A 21,271-nucleotide genomic window follows, 5' to 3' on the forward strand; every position below is an offset into this window, starting at 1 on the left:
CCCAATATTATACCACTATGCCTGGCTAATTTTTATATTTTTAGTAGAGATGGGGTTTCGCCATATTGGCCAGGCTGATCTTGAACTCCTGACCTCAAGTGATCCACTCGCCTCAGCCTCCCAAAGTGCTAGGATTACAGGAGTGAGCCACGGCACCTGGCCTAATGTTGATTTTTTTGACCTCTTCCTATGAATCACAAATGTTCTTAATGGCATCTGCAATGATGAGTCTTTTCCAGGAGGGAAAGTTTAGTTTAATTTTGTCTTTTGAAACGGTCTTGCTCTGTCGCCCAGGATGGAGTGCAGTGGCATGATCACAGCCTCAACCTCCAGGCTCAGGTGGTCCTCCCACCTCAGCCTCTCAAATAGCTGAGACTACAGGCACCCACCGCCATACCTGGCTGCTTTTTGTATTTTTTTGTAGAGATGAGGTCTCACCATGTTGCCCAGGCTGGTCTCCTGTGTTCAAGAGATCTGCCCACCTCAGCCTCCCAAAGTGCTAGGATTATAGGCATGAGCCACTGCACCTGGCCTGCAAGGGGTTTTCAGTATGCTTTGTCCAGATCCACCAGAGGAGTCACTGCTTTATAAAATGTATTTCTTTAATAATAAGATCTGAAAGTTGAAATTAGTCCTTGCTCCATATGCTGCAGAATAGGTGTGTTAGCAGGCATGAAAACAACAATCATCTTACAAGTTTTTAGGTGATCAGGTACACTGTCTATGAGCAGTAATATTTTCTAAGTACCTCAAATTTGTGGACTAGACATTGAGTAGCAAAGCTCTAGACCTTTACTGTCCAATATGGTAGCTCCCAGCTACATGTAGCTATTGAACACTCAAAATGTGGCTAGTCCAAATTGAAATGTGCTATAAAATACACACTGGTTGTCAGATATCAAAGACTTAAGTACTCAAAAGGTTCAATGAAAAGCATCTCCATTTTGAAATACTGATTATATGTTAAAATGGTAATTTAAAAGAATTTCACCTGCTTTTATTTTTCTAACATGGCTACTGGAAAGTTTAAAGTCACATTCATGGCTCTCATTTGTGGTTGCATTGTATTTTCACTGGACAGCACTGCTCTAGTCCCTATTCATCTTTAAAAGCTGAGCTAAAAGCAAGAGTTACCAGCAAGTAAAAGGAAGAGAGAAAATACCTCGAGAAATTGGCAACATAAGTTCGACATTTGTAAGTGCTCTGGAGTTTAACCTGGATTTTATTTATTATTTATTCATTATTTTTATTAAAGGTTTTTTTTTTAACTTTTAGGTTCAAGGGTACTTGTGCAGATTTGTCATAGTAACTTGCATGTCATGGGGACTGGTGTCCAGATTATTTTGTCACCCAGGTAATAAGTATAGTACCCAATAAGTATTTTTTCAATCTTCTCCCTCCGCCCTCAATAGGCCCCAGTATCTGTCATTCCCTTCTTTGTATCCACGTGTACTCAGTGTTTAGCTCCCACTTGTAAGTGAGGATGTGGCCAGGCGCAGTGGCTCATGCCTATAATCCCAGCACTTTGGAAGGCCGAAGTGGGCGAATCACCTGAGGCCAGGAGTTCGAGACCAGCCTGACCAACATGGAGAAACTTCGTCTCTACCAAAAATACAAAATTAGCGGGGTGTGGTGGTACATGCCTGTAATCGCAACTATTCAGGAGGTTGAGGCAGGATAACTGCTTGAACCTGGGAGGTGGAGGTTGTGGTGAGCTGAGATGGTGCCACTGCATTCCAGCCTGGGTAACAAGAGTGAAACTCCATCTCAAAAAAAAAAAAAAGAAAAACTGAGAACATGCAGTATTTGGTTTTCTGTTTAACCAGGAATTTAAATAAAGGTGGATCTTCAATATAATATGTGTTTACTTGCTACTCTGAGCTAGGCAAGTACTGTCTCTGTAAAGGTGGACTGCTACCCAGGATCGTATCAAAAGCTCTGATTTCTGAAATTTATAAAATGAAAAGGCAAATACAGTACAGATTGGTTTTCTCTGTAACAAAGCAGAGTTTTAAAATATCATTTGAGGCCGAGCATGGTGCCTCATGCCTGTAATCCCAGCACTTTGGGAGGCCGAGACAGGCAGATCACTTGAGGTTAGGAGTTCGAGACCAGCCTGGCTAACGGTGAAACCCCGTCTCTACTAGAAATAAAAAAGTTAGCTGGGCATGGGCATGCGCCTGTAATCCCAGCTACTCAGGAGGCTGAGGCAGGAGAATTGCTTGAACCCAGGAGGCAGAGGTTGCAGTGAGCTGAGATTGCACCACTGCACCCCAGCCTGGGCGACAGAGCGAGACTCCATCTCAAAAAAAAAAAAAAAAAAAAAATTGAGTGGATGGTAGCACTCCTTGCTGAATTCCAAATGCCAATCAACAGCTGGTTTTACTTGTCAAAGTTGGCATATATTGTTAGTCAAATCAGAGTCTAATTTCATCACCTTCTCATGCACACAATACCACTACCACCAGCCGACTCCACTGTTGTCTGTGGTGCAATGCCATGTCAACAAGTGGCATCTGGAGTTACTCTTCAAACATCCACCCATTCTTATCACTTTGGAAGGAAAATCTTCCTTACATATTCACCCCTTCAGAGCAACTTCTGCTCACTTCTCTTTTATCAACACAGTGTACTTTTAGAGCTTAGATTTCTTTAATTCTTTAAAGAATTAAAGAAATCCATTTTCTTTAATTATTTCAAGGATTACATTTTTCTCTCCTGGTGGTTTCTTTAAACAAATATTTCTTATTTTGGTTTGAGTAATTCATTCTTTTGAATGGAGTTAGAAAAGTTTAGGCTTTGTTTTTATGAATGAGATGAAGGCCAAGAATTTATGACCAGCGTATGATAGATGGGGTAATTTGTGTTTGTGTAACTTACATGTGAGAATAGCCTGTTTTTTAAAACTAGAATTTGTTTCTGCCTTCTTAGAATTCATTTGCTGACTTGTTACGAACTTAGAAAAGTGACTCAATTCTGCAAATCCTCATACCTCTTTAAAACTATGCTGCCTACCTACATAATGGTTGCAAGAATGAATAAATTAGTGTTTCTCATTAACATGATCTGTGAACCCTGGCCAGAGAGTTTTCTGTGGTATTTGTTAAAATGAATATCCTTTTTTTTTTTTTTTTTTTTGAGACAGAGTCTTGCTCTGTCACCCAGGCTGGAGTGCAGTGGTGTGATCTCGGCTTACTGAAACCTTTGCCTCCCAGGTTCAAGCTATTCTCCTGCCTCAGCCTCCCGAGTAGCTAGGACTACAGGCACATGCCACCACGCACAACTAATTTTTGTTTCTTTTGTAGAGATGGGATTTCACCATTTTGGCCAGGATGGTCTCGATCTTTTGACCTCGTGATCCACCCGCCTTGGCCTCTCAAAGTGCTGGGGTTCAGGCGTGAGTCACTGAGCCCAGCCAAAATGGAAATTCTTAGACCCCGCCCATGTTTACTGAATCTGAATATTTCATTTATTTATTTATTTATTTATTTATTTATTTATTTGAGATGGAGTTTCGCTCTGTCGCCTAGGCTAGAGTGCACTGGTGCAATCTCAGCTCATTACAACCTCCACCTCCTGGGTTTAAGCAATTCTTCTGCCTCAGCCTCCTGAATGCTGGGATTATAGGTGCCCACCACCATGCCTGGCTAATTTCTGTATTTTTAGTAGATATGGGGGTTCACCACTTTGGCCAGGCTGGTCTTGAACTCCTGACCTCAGGTTATCCACCCACTTCAGCCTCCTAAAGTGCTAGGATTACAGGTGTGGGCCACTGTGCCTGGCCTGAATCAGATTCTTTTAGTTTATGAGGATTACATGAGAATCTGATATCAGGCCATTTTTTTTTCATGTATTCATTTTAAAAACCCGAGCCATTCATCAGTTTATTTGAACAGGTATCTATTGAACAGTTAACATGTACCAGGGGCTAGGGACTGAGCAATGAACAAGACAAAATAAGACATTTACCTTTAAAGAGTGCAGGGTGAGACAGACATAAAGTTGAATGAACAGAACAGTCAATCAAGAAACTAAGTTCACAGAGGGATAAGTAAAGAAAATGGAACAGGGTAATGGATATTTGAGTTACGGAAAGTTAATTTAGATTTTTAATTAGGAGTTACAGAAGGCCTCTCTGAGGAAGTGACCTTTGAACTGAGAAGTATGATAAGAAGGAACTGATAATGCACACATCTTGGGGAGGAGGGTCTCAGGGAAGGAAAGAACAGTGCAAAAGTCAAGGTGGGAAATGCTTGGCATGTCCAAGGTACAGAAAGACAAGTTGAGGGCCTGACACTGGGCCTCAGGCCTTCCCACACTTAAGATCAGGCAGAGAGCAGTGGATGTCGAAGCTGAAGATTAAACCAGGAGAGCGTTTAATATAAACTTAGAAATGTAAATGTTTCCACAAGAAGTGGGTAGTGAATGACTGTTAGATTAGGCACGTTGGAGTTGGTGGCCTTGATTGGGTTGGGTGAAGAGATGAAAGTGAAAAGCCTGATTGGAGCCAGGTGTGGTGGCTCACGCATGTAATCCCAGCACGTTGGGAGGCTGAGGCGGGCGGATCACCTGAGGTTGGGAGTTCAAGACCAGCCTGACCAACATGGAGAAACCTGTCTTTAAAAAAAAAAAAAAAAAAACCCTGATTGGAATAGCTTAGAGAAGGGGAGACAAGGAAGCGGAGACAAGAACGGCAGAAAATGTTCAGGAAATTTTGATCGTTAAGAGAGTAAAAATTCCAAATTCTGGTGGCGACTGGGGTCTTGGGGTCAAAAGGTTTTCTTTCGTATTTTTTATTCAAACATATTCAAAAATAGAATAGAACAAACCCCCATGTACCCATTACCCGTTATGGTTGAGTGAATAATGGCCCCACAAAGATGTCCATGTCATAATCCCCAGACCCTGCAGATATGTTACACAGCAACAGAGACTTTGCGTGTGTGATTAAATTAAGGATCTTGAGAGATTATCCTGGATTATCCAGATGGGTTCAGTATATTCACATGGACCCTTATATATAAGAGGGAGACAGGAGGATCAAAGTCAATAGTAGGAGATGGGCCAGGAGCAGTGGCCTGTAACCCCAGCACTTTGGGAGGTTGAGGCAGGAGGATTGCTTGAAGCCAAGAGTTCAAGACGGCCTGGGCAACATAATGAGATCCCATCTCTACAAAGATAAAAATACGAAATTTAGCCAGCTGTAAAGGCATGTACTGTTGTACCAGCTACTCTGGAGGCTAAGCAAGGAGGACTGCTTGAGTCCAGCAGTTGGAGGGTGCAGTGAGCTTTTATTGTGCCACTGTACTCCAGCCTAGGCAACAGAGAGACCTCATCTCTTAAAAGAAAAAGAAAAAAATAGGTGGCCGGGCGTGGTGGCTCATGCCTGTAATCCCAGCACTTTAGGAGGCCAAGTCGGGTGGATCATGAGGTCAAGAGATTGAGATCATCCTGGCCAACATGGTGAAACCCCGTCTCTACTAAAAGTACAAAAAATTAGCTAGGCGTGGTGGTGCGTGCCTGTAGTCCCAGCTACTCAGGAGGCTGAGGCCCGAAAATTGCTTGAAACCGGAAAACGGAAGTTGCAGTGAGCTGGGATCACACCATTGCATTCCAGCCTGGCGATAAAGCAAGACTGTCTCAAAAAAAAAAAAAAAAAAATAGGAGACGTGCTCATATCTAAGGGAGGATCACTTAAGGTTAGGAGTTTAAGACCAGCCTGGGCAACATAGTGAGGCCCTGTTTCTACAAAAAAAGTTTTTTTTTAATTAACCAAGCATGATGGTGTTCACCTGTAGTGCTAGGTACTCAGGAGGCTGAGACAGGAGGATCACTTGAGCCCAGGAGTTCAAGGCTGCAGTGTGCAATGATCACACCATAGCACTCCAGCTATGGTAACAGCCTGGGTGACAGAGCAAGTCCTTGTCTCCAAGAAAAAAAAAAAATTAATAGTAAGAGATACGATGATGGAAGCAAGAGGTTCAAGTGACACACCAAAGAAGCCAAGAGCCAGAGAATGCAGTGGCCTCTAGATCCTGAAAAAAAAACCAAGGAAATGAATTCTCCCACAAATCCTCCAGGCGGAAGGAAAACATAGGAAAGTGGGAAAGCCCGGAGAGAGTTAAAGAGCCAGCCATTGGCTTTTCCAATCATGGAGTGCTTGGGACGTTTGGCTTCTTGACAGGTTTTGCAGAGTTGATTTGCAGACTTTTTTCTGGTTTGAGATTCTCCCTACTGCCTACTCCGTTAACAGAGTTTCAATGTTCAACACTTCGCTTTGCTCCTCTGGGGTTCTGTAATAGACAGAGGTAACGCCAAGTCAAAATAAATAGAGTATCTTACTAGAAGATATTCTAATCTCTCCACTGAAAGTCTTGCAGCTTTGGTTTGGGAGTGCCATGAAGACGTAGCTTTGGAATAAATTTGTCGGAGAATATTCTGGCAACAGTAAATTGCCACATGATTCCCGATGAGTAAAGAACAGTGGCACAGCTTTTCTGACCACCTTTAAAATGTATCTTTTGTCATATTAATGAGTTGTTGTAACCCGCAAGTTAGGAGTCTTTAATACATTAGGTGCGAGCCCTGGCCATACTTGTATTCTCTCAATTGGAGAAGAGAAATTACATCCTGGAATTCCTAGGTTGGCCTGACCGGGCCCACTTGGAGATCCTGGTGTTGTAGTTTTCCTGTGAGTTTCTGTAGTAGGGGTCCCCTCTTCCCCTGCTTCAGCTTCCTGCTCCCAGCAACTCCCCCTCGGCCTCAGCTCTCAAAGATGGTTGTTCGGGCCCAGAAGGATCAGCCTGAGTCTAGAATTGGAAAATTCTGCCACTTACCAACAAATCCCTTCCCCTCTCTGGTTCTTGGTTTCCTCATCTATAAAAAAGAAGACAGGCCAGGCATGGTGGCTCACACCTGTAATCCCAGCACTTTGGGAAACCAAGGCAAGAGGATCACTTGAGGCCAGGAGTTTGAGGCCAGCCTGGCCAACCTAATGAGACCCTGTTTCCACACACACACACACACACACACACACACACACACACACACAAACACACACACACACACAAATTAGCCAGGTGTGATGGCAAACTCCTGTAGTCTCAGTTACTCAGAAGGCTGAGGCGAGAGAATTGCTTGAGCCCAGGAATTTTAGGCTGCAGTGAGCTAAGAAGGTGCCACTGCACTCCACCCTGGGCAACAGAGAAACCCTGTCTCTTAAAAAATAAGTAGGCTGGACATGGTGGCTCACGCCTGTAATTCCAGCACTTGAGGGTGGATCACTTGAGGTCAGGAGTTTGAGACGAGCCTGGCCAGCATAGTGAAACCCCATCTCTACTAAAAATACAAAAATTAGCTGGGCGTGGTGGCTGGCACCTGTCATCCCAGCTACTAAGGAGGCTGAGGCAGGAGAATCGCTTGAGCCTGGGAGGCGGAGTTTGCAGTGAACTGAGATTGCGCCACTGCACTCCAGCCTGGACGACAGAGCAAGACTCAGTCTCAAAATATAAATAAATAAATAAATAAAATCAATTTAAAAAGAAGACAATAACAAACTTGCTTGATAGAATTATTATAGGAATTAAATGATACGATGTAGTGAAAGTGTGTTAAATTATAAAGTGTAATCCAGATGTTATCTAATTATAATGATTCCTTAGTGGAATCTTTGAATATTCTCCTAGCTCTTCATTTTACAAATGGGGAAGCTGAGGCTCAGAGAGAAGGTTACTCATTGTGATAGTTAATCTTATGTGTTGAGGTGGCTAGGATACAGTGCCCAGTTGTTCGGTCAAACACCAGTCTAGATGCTGCGGTGGAAGTATTTTTCATATGAGCTTGACATTTAAGCCAGTGGACTTTGATTAAAGCATATTACTCTCCAAAATGTGGGAGTCATCTAGTCAGCTGAAGATCTTAAGAGGAAAGATAAGTCCGCTGAAGAAAAAGGAATTCTGCCTCCTGACTGCCTTTGAATTCAGGACTTCAGCATCAACTCTTGCTGGAATTTCCATCCTGTTGACCTGCCCTGCAGATTTCAGACTTGCTAGCACCGGCAACCGCTTGGGTCAATTCCTTAAAATAAATCTCTCTCCCCATCTCTCTCCTATGTATATATTTAGATATACACTATAGAAAGGTTATAGATCTAGGTATGCATACACATATACTGTCTTTTGGTTCTGTTTCTCTGAAGAACACTTACTGATATATTCATCCTTTCCTTCATGAAGCAAATAATTATTAGGCACCTACTGTGGGCTCTGTTAGGCAAAGCAAATAAGACAGGCTCTCTGCCCTCTGACAGGGAACAGACAAGTGACTTCCCACGTACAATTCAGTGCGACCGGTGCTGTGTTGGAGGTGTGCTTTGGAGGAATGTTAAAATGGGTAACTGAGAGCCATGAGGCAGGAAATTCTTCCCAAGGGATAGTGATTCCTGAGTGAGTTTTGAAGGATGAATATGGATTAGCAAAGCCAAGAAGAGAGGGGCAGGCATTTCAGGCCAGGAGTGTGGGAAGCAGGGGCAGCATCTCTGCACCCTCGGGAGTTCCAGGTGGCTGGAGCCGAGGGGTGTTGGAGAGAGCTGAGCAGTGAAGCAAGAGCAGTCAGCAGGGACCCATTTTAGAGACGCCATTTATCTTGGAAGTGACAGGGAGCCCCCAAGGACTCCGAGCTGGGGAGACAGGAATCTGTGTTTCAGAAGGGTGCCTCTGCTACCAGGCACAAGCTGACCTGGAGGGGACCAGTGAGGAGCCAGGTGAGGCCCGAGGTGAGTTAGAAGATGGAGGGGTGGCAGCTAGAGGTGACCATTCCCTCAACACACGTGGCCAAGCTTCCATTCCCGGCGAGGCCCTCTGCTCAGTGATGAAGCTCCATAATAAACAACCCAGACGCTGCTGCTAGGGAGCTCGGTGGTAGAACAGTGGGGACTTGGCATTGACTACTGATCTGTTCCTCTGAGGGTCCAGAGAGCTATGATCTGGGAGAGACTGGGAAGAAGCTAGGTGCAAGACTAAAATCACCCAGGAAACACAGACTTTCTGTTAAGAACCTGGAATTGTATGTAAAACATTGTACGTTTGGTTGTTTTTTTCCCGATTCTATAGAGAGGATCTGCAGTCATCGTCACATTCTCAGAGGGGAGAAAATATCTTCTCCGAGTTAGGAACCACTGACATAGAATGCTGTGAGCAGATGGCAGAGGGTGGAGCCCTGGGGAATGGCAATATTGAAAGGGGGGCAGGCAGAGCACGGTGGTTCACGCCTGCAATCCCAACACTTTGGGAGGCCAAGGTGGGGGGCTCATTTGAGCCAGGAATTCGAGACCAGCTTGGGTGACATGGTGAAACTCATCTCTACCAAAAAAAAAAAAAAAAATCCCAAAAATTAGCTGGGTGTGGTAGTGGGTGCCTATAGTCCCAGCTACTCGGGAAGCTGAGGTGGGGGGATCACCAGAGGCTGCAGTGAGCCATGATCGCGCCACTTCATTCCAGCCTGGGTGACAGAGTGACACCCTGTCTCAAAAAAAAAAAAAAAAAAAAAAAAAAAGGCAGAGGAAAAAGCAACTGAGAAGAAATGGTCAAAGAAAGAGGAAACAGGGCGGCGCAGCTATGGAAGCCTAGGGAGGGGAGAGTCCCAAGAAGGCAAGGACTCCTCAGCGCCACCTCTTGGTACAGACAGGTAAAGGAGACAGGCAGACACCAGCGATTTGATTTGGAGTTGAGGAGGTGAGCAGAGACAAACCTCCCAAAGAAGCCATTTTAGTATCAGGAAGACCGTAGCACGACACATGTTCCTATGTGGCAAGGAACAAGCCAGCAGAATGAGCGTGGTCTCTGGCCACCAGGTTCCAGGCTGCATCAGTCCTTCCCCTTCGGGAAAGCAGTGGCCCCCAAGGAGCAAGAGGAAACCAAGCAATAGGTGAATGAAGGCAGCCACATGCAGCTGTGCATGGAGGCTTGCTCAGGAGCTTGAAAACCTGGATCCCAGGAGGAGCAGCCAAAGAGCTTGGGGCTCGGCTCTGCGGCTTGGGAGGCCGCCAGGGAGATGATCCACTGTTTTCAGAGGAAGGGCTTCTTTAGGGCAGAGGAAACAGGTGTGTTTTCTGGATCCAGGACTAATTAAAGCAAGACAGAGTTGATTCAGTAGTAGAGGGATTCTAAAGTCCCAGCAGCCAGGAGGGGTAGCAAGGCCCCTGTCTTCAGAAGTGTGCAGGCAGAGGCTGGGGGAGTATTTGGCAGGGCTGGTACACAGACCATCCAAACCTCAGGTAGGGGTTGGAGTCCATGACCTTTAAGGTCCCTTCCAGACTTGGGAATATCTAACACTCATCAGATTTCTCTGGTCATCTTGAAGGGTTTTGTAAAATGGTCAAAAAAACGATTGTGATGCATCTTATTTTTTAAAAATCATGTGGCCGGATGCAGTGTTCATGCCTGTAATCCCAGCACTTTGGGAGGCCAAGGCAGGTGGATCACGAGGTCAAGAGATCGAGACCCATCTGGCCAACATGGTGAAACCCTGTCTCTACTGAAAATACAAAAATTAGTCGGGTGTGGTGGTACCTGTGGTACCTGTGGTCCCAGTTACTCACAAGGCTGAGGCAGGAGAATTGCTTGAACCCGGGAGGTGGAGGTTGCAATGAGCTGAGATCACACCACTGCCCTCCAGCCTGGTGACAGAGTGAGACTCGGTCTCAAAAAAAAAAAAAAAAAAAAAAAAGTGCTACATAAGGCTTGTGAGGTTAGGGGGTAGAAAGGGATAGTGCAGCTTAACACAAGAGCACATCTAGCAAGTGCTATGCCTCTTAAGAAGGAAATCATTGACTAGGGTTTGGATCAGTGATTCCCAAAGGTCACTTGAGGGCAGATAACCTCCACTCCTCTATTTTAACTCTAAGAGCCCAGGTAGGGCCCAAGTTGGGTCCAGGAATCTACGTTTTAAATAAGCAACAGTGCTCCGCCCCCACCAAGAATCTGATGTGCCAGATCCCAGAACTCCTCTTTCGAGAAACTGGGTGATGACGGAATGAGGACAGTAACAATCCTCCAAATCAAGTTCTCTATAAATGGCGATGTGCTTTGCAGTTGGGGAAAACAAGGCTCAGCCGTGTGGAACGTGTGCAGGGACAGGGTCCAGGTCTTTCCCCTTGGCATCGAGCAGGCTAAATGGAGAATTTTGCAGGCCTTGATCTCATCCACTTTCATCACACCCACCTGGGCAGAACAGGCGGCTCCAATCACTGCCTCGGTCTCCTGGTCTATAAAATGAAATAATGGTGGCTGGACCTGTATTCTCCATGAATGAGGGAAAGCAAATCTGCAAAGCATGGACCCTCAGGACCGAGTGGGGCTGGAGAACTCTGGAGAGAGCTGCTACGGACTAAATGTTTGTGTCCCCCTGAGAGTCATGTCCAAACTGTAATCCCCAGTGTGGTGGCATTTGGAGGTAGGGCCTTTGGAAGGTAATTAGGGAGATGAGATGATGAGGATGGCGCTTTCGTGATGGAATTAGTGCCCTTACAAAGAAGAAGAGGCTGAGCGTGATCGCTCACGCTTGTAATCCCAGCACTTTGGGAGGCTAAGGCGGGCGGATCACTTGAGGTCAGGTGTTCATGACCAGCCTGGCCAACATGGTGAAACCCTGTCTCCGCTAAAAATACAAAAATTAGCCAGGTGTGGTGGCGCACACTGGTGATCCCAGCCACTCTGAAGGTTGAAGCAGAAGAATCGCTTGAACCCAAGAGGCAGAGGTGGCAGTGAACTGAGATCATGCCACTGCACTCCAGCCTGGGTGACGGTGTGATTCCATCTCTAAAAAACTTAAAAAGAGGAAGAGGCAGAGTGCTCTCTTGCTCTCTCTTCTTCCACCCACCTCCTCCTCCTCCTTCTCCCCTACTTCTCTCCCTCCCTCCCTGAATGCTTATACCACGGAAAGGCCCTCTGAGGCCATAACCAGGAAGAGAGCCCTCACCAAGAACCTGACCATGTTGGCACCCTGAGCTCAGAACTCCAGCCCCCAGAATTATGAGAAGTAAGTATTTGTTATTTAAGCCATCAAGTGTGTGGTGTTCTGTTACAGCAGCCCGAACTAAGACAAACACATCTCTCTCTATTTGCTCAAAGAATTCGGAAAGCAGCCAAGAAGGAGTAACAGGGGTCACATTTTGCCTCCTGCCTGGCAAAAAAAAAAAACTGGGCCGAATGTATGAAGCAATTGTTTCGAAACGCTAGACAGAAGGCAACAAAGGACCGTGATCCCAGAGAGACAGGACGCTCCAGCTGACTGCCGGGGAGGTTTCCAGGCTGCAGCACAGGGAAGGGGAGCAGAGGCGGAAGCCCAGCAGAATCCCTGAACAGAGGCAGCAGGAGCTCCCAGGACAGAACACAGGAGAGGAGACACAGAGAGAGCTCCAGTGATAGTGCGGAGAGAGAGCGAACTTCAGCAGAGCGCTGCTCAGCCTCTACCTGTGAGGACCCCGCCCCAGGCCTGGGGAGGAACCACCCAGAAGGATGAGAGGAGTCTAACTTTGATGGTCACAAAAAAACAGAATAGCTTCTGTTCCCACCAGTCAGACTGGAAAGCCTTATTATCCATGGGGTTTTGGATAGGGCACTTGGGAGAGTCTTGCCTCAGTTGTGGGGAATAATTAATCTAGGTAATAATTAGCCTGGACAAAACATGGCTCTGGTCCCACCCAATAAACCTTAAAAGCAAGACCTTAAGGATCAAACTGTTCCAAGTAACTTAACTGCAGTCCCAAAACAGAACTCAAGAATATCTATAGGAAATCAAAAATACCTAGCATCTGAAGAATTAAAAACTTTAATGTCTGGTCCAATAAAAAATTACTTGTCATGGTCTACAAATAACCCCTCACTTTTCAACCAGCTGATTTTTGATAAGGGTGCCAAGAAAGTTGACAGGGAAAGAATTTTTATTTTTTCTTGTTTTTGAGATGGGGTCTCGATCTGTCACTTAGGCTGAGTGCAGCGGCGCTGTGTAGTGGTGCAATCATAGCTCACTGCCGCCTGGAACTCCTGGGCGCAAGAGATCTTCCCACCTCAGCTTCCTGAGTAGCCGGGACCATAGGCTTATGCCACCATGCCTGGCTACTTTTTTTTTAAACTTTGTGTAGAGACAGCGTCTCACTATGTTGTCTAGGCTGGTCTCAAACTCCTGGCCTCGTGATCCTGGCCTCCCAAAGTGTTGGGATTACAGGCGTGGGCCACTGTGCCTAGCCAAGAATAGTCTTTCCAACAAATGGTACCAGACAACAACTGGATATCCACATATAAAAGAATAAAGTTAGACCTTTTCTTCATACTATATCCAAAATTTAACTCGAAATGAATCATAGACTTGAATGTCAGGGTTAAAACTATAAAACTCTTAGAAAAAAATATAGCCACAAATCTTTATGAGCTTGGGTTAGACAAAGGCTTCTTAGATATGAGACCAAATACACAATTGACAGTTGGCTAGGCACAGTGGCTCACCCCCATAATCCCAGCACTTTGAGAGGCCAAGGAGGGGAGATCACTTGAGGCCAGGAGTTCGAGACCAGCCTGGCCAATATGGTGAAACCCCATCTTTAGTAAAAATACAAAAAATAAGCCAGGCATGGCAGGGGGTACCTGTATTCCTAGCTACTGGGGAGGCTGAGGCAGCAGAATTGCTTGAACCCAGGAGGCAGAGTGTGCAGTGAGCCAAGATGGTGCCATTGCACTCCAACTTGAGTAACAAGAGCAAAACTCCATCTCAAACAAACAAACCACAATTGACAAAAATTAAAAAAAGAAAAATTCAAATTAATTTTTCTCATTTATCTTTCTTTTTTGTCAATTAGAAAAATAAATTTTAATTTATCTTTCTTTTTCTATGCCTGTCAGTTTATCAAAACTAAAGTCTTTTATCCTTTGATGGACATTATCAAGAAAGTGAAAAGACAAGCCCACTGAATTAGAGAAAACATTGTAAATCACATGTCTAATAAAGGTCTAGTATCCAGAATGTATAAAACTCTTGGCCAGGCACAGTGGCTCATGCCTGTAATCTAAGCACTTCGGGAGGCCAACACGGGTGGATCACCTAAGGTCAGGAGTTGGAGACCAGCCTGGCTAACAAGGTGAAATCCCAACTCTACTAAAAATACAAAAATTGGCCAGGCGCGGTGGCTCAAGCCTGTAATCCCAGCACTTTGGGAGGCCGAGGTGGGTGGATCACGAGGTCAAGAGATCGAGACCATCCTGGTCAACATGATGAAACCCCATCTGTACTAAAAATACAAAAAATTAGCTGGGCATGGTGGCGTGTGCCTATAATCCCAGCTACTCAGGAGGCTGAGGCAGGAGAATTGCCTGAACCCAGGAGGCAGAGATTGTGGTGAGCTGAGATCGTGCCATTGCACTCCAGTCTGGGTAACAAGAGTGAAACTCCGTCTCAAAAAAAAAAAAAAAATACAAAAATTAGCTGGGCGCGGTGGCACATGCCTGTAATCCCAGCTACTCGGGAGGATGAGGCAGGAGAGGAGAATCACTTGAACCCGGGAGCTAGAGGTTGCAGTGAGCCGAGATTGCACCACTGCACTTCAGCCTGGGCAACAATGAGACTCCCTGCCCCCCAAAAAAGAAAGAAAGAAAGAAAGAAAGAAAGAAAAGAAAAAGTGTCCAAAATGGAAGACAGGCAGAGAAGATCTAAAGATGTATTACAGATGTCTCAACAAAACAAAACAACTCTTGCAACTTAACTACAACATGACAAATAACAGATATTGATCTGAGTAGACATTTTTCTAAACAAGGTAAACAAATGGCCAATAAGCACATGAAAAGTACTCAACATCACTAGCCGTCAGGGAGACGCAAATTAAAATCACAGTAAGATGCAACTTCACACCACAAGGATGGTTATCACCCAAAAGATAACAGCCAGCGTTAGTGAGGATGTGGAAAAACCGGAACCCTCATACACTGCTGGTAAGATTGTCAGACAGGACAGTCACTGGAAGAGGCTGGCAGTTCCTCAGAAGGTTAAACATAGTTACCATATGACCCAGCACTCTTACTCCTAGAGAAATTAAAATGTAGATCCACACAAAACATGTGTGCAAATGTTCGTGGCAACATTATTCATAATAGCTCAAAAGTAAAAACAACCCACTTGTCTATCAATTGATGAATGGATAAACAAAATGCGGTCTATTCCATACAGTGGAGTATTATTAGCAATAAAAAGGACAACGTGCTGATACATGCTGCAAAAGGGATGAACCTTGAAAACATTATGTAAGTACCAGAAGCCAGTGAGAAAAGGCCACATATTGTAGGATTCCACTGATGTGAAATGTCCAGAATCGGCAAATCTACAGAGAAAAAGTAGTTACCTGTAGATGGGGAGTTGGGGAGTGACTGCTAATGGGTACAGAGTTTCTTCTGGGAATGGCTAAGATGTCTGAAAAGTGATTATGATGATGCTTGCACACCACTGTGGACATACTAAAGAGCATTGCATTATATATTTTTATTTCTATTTTATTGAGAGGGGTCTCACTGTGTCCCAGGCTGGAGTGCAGTGGCACCATCTCCGCTCACTGCAACCTCCACCTCCCGAGTTCGAGCGATTCTCCTGCCTCAGCCTCTTGAGTAGCTGGGCTGACACGTGCTCACCATTGTGCCCGGCTAATTTTTGTATTTTTGGTAGAGATGGGGTTTTGTCATGTTGGCCAGGCTGGTCTCAAACTCCTGACTTCATGTAATCCACCTGCCTCAGCCTCCCAAAGTGCTGGGATTACAGGCATGAGCCACTATGCCTGGCTGACATTGCATATTTCAAATGGGTAACTTGTATGATATGTAAATTATACCTCAATAAAACTGTTACATTAAAATAAAATTACTAGGCATTAAAAGAAGCAAGAAAATGTAATTCATAATAAGGATAAAACCCCATCTATCTAAATTGACTCAGAACTGATACAGATATTAAAATCTGCAGAGAGAGACATTAAAAGTTATCATTGTGTTTCGTATGTTGAAAGAGTTACATAGAGACATGGAGGATTTAAAAAGGCCCGAGTCGAACTCCTAGAGAAGAAAACAGTCAAAGGTGAAAAATACTTTAACAAAGGTGAAAAATACCCTGGTGGAGTTAAGGGCACATTAAACATAGCAGAAGAAAAAAATCAGTGAGTTTGCAGGCACAGGAATAGAAACTATCTAAAACAAAATACAGAGAGGAAAAATAATTTTTAAAAGATGAGCAGAGCATCAGTGAACTGTGGGACGCTTCAAGCAGCCTAACGTGTATGTAACTGAAGATTCAGGAGAGGAGAGAGAAAGGGGACAGAAAAAATATTTAAAGAACTAATAGGCTGGGTGCAGTGGCTCACGCCTGTAATCCTAGCACTTTGGGAGGCTGAGGCAAGTGGATTACTTGAGGTCAGGAGTTCAAGACCAGCCTGACCAACATGGTAAAAACCCATCTCTACTAAAAATACAAAAATTAGCTGGGTGTGGTGGCAGGTGCCTGTAATCCTAGCTATTCTGAGGCATAGGGAGGCTGAGGCATAAGAATTGCTTAAACCCAGGAGGTAAAGGCTGCAGTGAGCCAAGATCGCACCACTGCACTCCAGCCTGGACTACAGAGTGACTCCATCTCAAAAAAAAAAAAAAAAAAAAAAAAAAGAAAGAAAGAAAAAAGAAAGATGTAATAGTTTAAAATGTTTCAGGCTTGATGAAAACAAATCCAAGAAGCCCAATGAACCCTCAGTACAAGAAACATAAAGAAAACCACATAAAAACACGCATCATAATAAAATTAATAAAAAGCAATGATAAAATCTCAAATCAGCCAGAGGAAAAAAGACATCTTACCTATAGAGGAACAAAGATACAATGACAATAGGCTTCTCATTGTAAACATTGCAGACAGTGGGAAAACCTCTTTAAAGTACTGACTGAATGTAAGAAAAAAAAGGCACTATTGAAAGGATGAAAAAACATTCTCTTCAACAGGAGCCCTCCAAAATGTTGGTGAGGATATAGAATGACTGGAGCTCTCAGCCTCTAATGGTGGGAATGTCAAATGATGCAACCGCTGTGGAAAACAGATCATTCTTAAATGTTAAAAGCACACCTACCTGATCCAGCGATTCCACTCCTAGGTGTTTCCTCAAGACAAGTGAAAGTATATATCTATATAAAGACTTGTACACAGGCTGGGTGTGGTGGCTCACATCTGTAATCCCAACACTTTGGGAGACTGAGGCAGGAGGATCACTTGAGGATAGGAGAAGGAGATTGTAGTGAGCTATGAGGTTGCCACTGCACTCCAGCCTGGGTGACAAAGTGAGACCCTGTTTCTAAATTTATATATATATATATATATATATATATACATACACATATATATACATATATATACATATATATACACATATGTGTGTGTGTATATATATATATATATATATATACATATATATATATGAAGTCTGGGCTGGACACAGTGGCTTACGCCTGTAATCCCAGCACTTTGAGAGGCCGAGGCAGGCGGATCATGAAGTCAAGAGATGGAGACCATCTTGGCCAACATAGTGAAACCCCGTCTCTACTAAAAAAATAGAAAAATTAGCTGGGCATGGTGGTGTGTGCCTGCAGTCCCAGCTACTTGGGAGGCCGAGGCAAGAGAATTGCTTGAACCCGGGAGGCAGAGGTTACAGTGAGCCGAGATTGCGCCACTGCACTCCAGCCTGGCTCCTGGCAATAGAACAAGACTGTCTCAAAAAAAAAGAAAAAAAAAAAAAAAAGTCGGGGCACGGTGGCTCACACCTGTAATCCCAGCACTTTGGGAGGCTGAGGTGGGTGAATCACCTGAGATCAGGAGTTTGAGACCAGCCTGACCGACATGGTGAAAGTCCGTCTCCACTAAAAATACAAAAATTAGCTGGGCGTGGTGGTGGATGCCTGTAATCCCAGCTACTCAGGAGGCTGAGGCAGGAGAATCGCTTGAACCTGGGAGGCGGAGGTTGCAGTGAGCTGAGCTCGCACCACCACTGCACTCCAGCCTGGGCAAAAAGATGAAACTCGGTCTCAAAGTAAAATACAATAAAATATTTAAAAAGTTTAAGGAGTTGTACGCAAATGTTCATGGCACCCTTATTTGTAGTAGCCCAAACTGGGAATAACCCAAAATTCATCAATAAGTGAATCAATAGGTCAATGCGTAAGTGAAGAATGCATCTCTTGAGGCTGGAGTGCATTAACAAATAGCGGTTTGTTTGGAATGGAATATTATTCGACAATAAAAAGAGTATTGGACATGCTACAATGTGGATGCATCTTGTAATGGTTATTTTCAGTGAAAGGTGCCAGACAAAAACTGGTATATGCTGTATGATCCCATTTATATGTTTATATTATAGAAAGGTGCAAATGAGTCTATACTGACAGAAACTAGATCAGTGGTTACCTGAGTATGGGGATGAGGATCAAGGATGGGTAAGAGAGAGGAGTTACAAAGGAGCACGAGGAAACTTTTGAGGGTGATGGATTTATTCTCTTGTATTAACTGTGACAGTTCATGGGTGTCTATATGTGCCAATATTTATGAAAATGTACACTTTATTTTGTTTTTTTGAGACAGGGTCTTGCTCCGTCACCCAGGCCACAGTACAATAGTGCAGTCACAGCTCACTGCAACCTCAACTTCCCCGGGCTCACACAATCCTCCCACCTCAGCCTCCCTAGTAGCTGGGACTACAGGTGTGCACCACCACAACTGGCTAATAGTTTGTATTTTTTGTAGAGATGGGTTTTTGCCATGTTGCCCAGGCTTGTCTTGAACTCCTGGGCTCAAGCAATCCTCTTTCCTTGACCTCCTAAAGTGCTGGGGTTATAGGTGTGAGCCACCATGCTCGGCAAAAATGTATACTTTAAATATGTGTAGCATGATGGGTGCAGTGGCTCACACCTGTAATTTCAGTACTTTGGGAGGTTGAGGTGGGCAGATCACTTGAGGTCAAGAGTTAGAGACCAGCCTGGCCAACATAGTTAAACTGTCTTTACTAAAAATACAAAAATTAGTTGGGCGTGATGGCAGGTGCCTGTAATCCCAGCTACTAGGGAGGCTGAGATGGGAGAATCGATTGAACCTGGGAAGTAGAGGCTGTGTTGAGCCAAAATTGAGCCACTGCACTCTAGCCTGGGTGGCAGAGCAAGACTCCACCTCAAATAGTAGTAATACTACTAATAATAAATACATGTAGTTTATTGTACGTCAGTTATGCCTCAATAAAGCTGTTTTTAAAAACCTCATTGAATTAAACACTCAAGATCTGTGCATTTTATTGTAGGTAATTATATGTGTATATATAAAATATACACATGTACAAAAATACATATGCTTTACATGTGTATATACGTGCACAAACACACACACACACACACACACACATATTCTTTTAAGGACTCAGAAATCACTTCTCCTTTGACCTCAAGTGGCCCTCAGAATCCCGGTGACAGCCACCTGGCAGTGCATCTTTGGGCTGGTCCCTTTCTTTTCTGGGAAGCAGTGTCCTCTTTTGTCAAAAGCCTGGCTGTGCTCTGAGGTCCTCACCAGCTCTAACATCTGTGGTTCTGTGAACCTAAGGATGAAAAACTGAGTCCCCTGCAAATAGTGACGGCAGACGGTTAAACCAGAGCAGATTTCCAATCCAAACCCTAGGGCCCGGCCTGAGCCACTTCAAATTCCGTTAATCTATCCCTGCATGTTTGCACAGCAAAAAATCTGTTGTTCTTAAAGTACTGATCTTGGAGCTGGAGCCAGGGAGGCTGGGAGATGGTAAATATTGACACTGGCTACCTGGGTCCTCGCTCCAGGCTGCTCTGCTGATGTGAGCCAGAGGAGGGGCCAGCCTGGCCGCCCTGAGCCCTGCATCTTTCTGGAACCACCTCACTGAGTGCTGTTTGGGTGGCCACTAGGGCACCTGCTCCTTTCTGAAAGGAAGAACCAATTAACTGGAAAGAAAAAAACACTGGTTCTTCTGCCCACGCCAGCCACCTCCTGTTCACAGGCTGTGGCTATTTGGCCAGGGCCCCAGTCTGCCCTCTACAGAGACCTGGCTGGAAACGAGTGAGACATGACCAGGGGTATGGTGGGCTCTGGATTTGGGTCTTTCAAGGTTTGGATCGTGGCACTGCTTCTTAAAAGCTGTGATCTGGCCGGGCGCGGTGGCTCACGCCTGTAATCCCAGCACTTTGGGAGGCCGAGGTGGGTGGATCATGAGGTCAAGAGATCGAGACCATCCTGGTCAACAAGGTGAAACCCCGTCTCTACTAAAAATACAAAAAAATTAGCTGGGCATGGTGGTGCGTGCCTGTAATCCCAGCTACTCAGGAGGCTGAGGCAGGAAAATTTCCTGAACCCAGGAAGTGGAGGTTGTGGTGAGCCGAGATCACGCCATTGCACTCCAGCCTGGCTAACAAGAGCGAAACTCTGTCTCAAAAAAAAAAAAAAAAAAAAAAAAAAAGATGTGATCTTAGGCAAGCAGTTTCATCTCTCTATGCCTCTGGGGAGTGTGAGTAACCAAACCAGGTACCCAGAGTGGTTGTGAGGATTACAGAAAATGAGATGCCAGGTACAACATACAGAGCTTCCCAGTGGCACCTGGCAGGGACTGAGCACTCCTTAAACCTTGACTATCAGTATTCATTAAAGCCCCTGGCACAGCACCTGGCACCCTTTCTTCTGCATAAAGCTTTACTGCTTCCAAGTGACATCTGCATTGCGGAGCTCACTTTTCCTCTCAGCAAGCCTTCGAGAGAGTCTGGCACTGTGTCCTCATTCCTGATGTTCAGAAGTCAGACTTCTTTGCAGCCCCTCCTCAAAAGGAGGAATCAAAACATCTGTGTTCCTCCTGCTGAAAATCTCTGCCAGCAGCCTGTGGCCTTCACAGTCAAGCTCCCGCTTTGCTGCCAGGATCCAAGGCTCTCCTGCCATCCAGGCACACGCTCATCAGCCACATGGCCTCCCCACCCTGAACCCACCTCACCCTCCTGCCTGGTGCCCGAGCGTCTCTTTGGTCTGGACTGCCCTCTCTATGCCTCCTCCCTGGCTCATTCCTAATCGCCCTTCAGGGTCCTGCTTAGGTATCACCTCTGCTAGGAAGCTTTCCCAGACCTCCCGAGACAGTATAAAACTGAACTACCATGGTGTATTAGTCTGTTCTCACACTGATAATAAAGACATACCGGAGATAATGTACAGTGAA

Source organism: Saimiri boliviensis, chromosome 11, assembly GCF_048565385.1.
Source record: "Saimiri boliviensis isolate mSaiBol1 chromosome 11, mSaiBol1.pri, whole genome shotgun sequence".
In the NCBI taxonomy this organism is placed as follows: domain Eukaryota; kingdom Metazoa; phylum Chordata; class Mammalia; order Primates; family Cebidae; genus Saimiri; species Saimiri boliviensis.